This window comes from Etheostoma spectabile, chromosome 5 (genome assembly GCF_008692095.1).
Source record: "Etheostoma spectabile isolate EspeVRDwgs_2016 chromosome 5, UIUC_Espe_1.0, whole genome shotgun sequence".
NCBI classification, from domain to species: domain Eukaryota; kingdom Metazoa; phylum Chordata; class Actinopteri; order Perciformes; family Percidae; genus Etheostoma; species Etheostoma spectabile.
The window spans coordinates 21593236-21594336 of NC_045737.1; the positions used below are offsets into that span (position 1 = coordinate 21593236).

Consider the following 1101-nt stretch of genomic DNA (forward strand, 5'->3'; position numbering starts at 1 on the left):
TGTGTGTGTGTCAGTGTTCAAGTGTGTCTGTATAAGAAGCATGTATAGGTCCCAATCAAAGTGATTATGATACTGTTGCTATGTTATGATTAAGTTGTTGTGTACACACTGGCCTCGGCACAGCCGTGGTCTCATGGGAGCAAAGAGGTTTTCTCAGAAGCCCTCTGATGTCATCATCCAGCATTATGATACACACAGGAAAATGTGTGGGATCTAGTTTAAACACAGCGTAGGCGACTCTGCTGTCTTGGGGGCCTCACTGGTATAGTCAGTGATCCCCGAAAAACGTTGTGAGAAGTTCAACAGGTCTATTCCCACAAACTACAAACATTTTTTATTATATATATTTTTTTAATAATTTTAACTTTTCTTGCCCCAATATTTACTAAATGTGTAATTTTGTTGGTGATGAAAAGTTCAGCACAAAAACATTCATTAAGAGTTACAAGTCTGGCTGGTGCCCTGAGGAGAATAACGATGGTGAAGGTTATACATAAATTCTCCGCCAGCTTCCATTCAAGGTGATTAATCATTCCACTACGTCTTTAGTGAATGAACAAACGATCTGAGTCAGATCAAGGGAAAAAAACTTCAGCCACAAAAGAGCATTATCTCATGGGGCTAAACTGATTCATCTGAGGTCAGGGTTGAGTAGAAACCAGCTGAACTGGGCCACAATAACAAAGTCACAGGCATGACATGAACATCTGAAGAGTGCAGGTAAGAGATTTGAAACACTTAAGATGCGGGTATAATTCAGTACAGCAGGATTCGGTCATGTATAAAATTCATGGTTGTATTTTAAAGTAGTTTGGCAGTAGTTGCGACAGGTTTTTTGTGCTTAGGTTGGCTTTGTGTTGACGTGAAAGTGATGCCTATCTGTAACATTCCCAGTCAAGTTCATCTCATTCCATCTACTTAGTTTGAGCAGAATTTCAGGGGCATGTATAGTGAGGATGATCTGTCAACTTAACAATTTATGGCCTTTTTTGTCTTTATTTGACAAATGTTCTTGTTGTTATTATTACTTTTATTTTGTTGTCTTCATACTGTCTTTTTTATCTATTTTTTTTTTCTTGCTAAAACTGCTGCTGAAATTTT

The 1101-nt window shown here is 38.1% G+C and overlaps 1 protein-coding gene across 4 annotated transcripts in view; it reads right to left on the reverse strand.

Moving 5' to 3' along the window:
• LOC116689210 (LHFPL tetraspan subfamily member 2a protein) overlaps positions 1 to 1101 on the reverse strand; it is a 23338-nt gene that overhangs the window by 16382 nt on the left and 5855 nt on the right. The window lies entirely within an intron of this gene.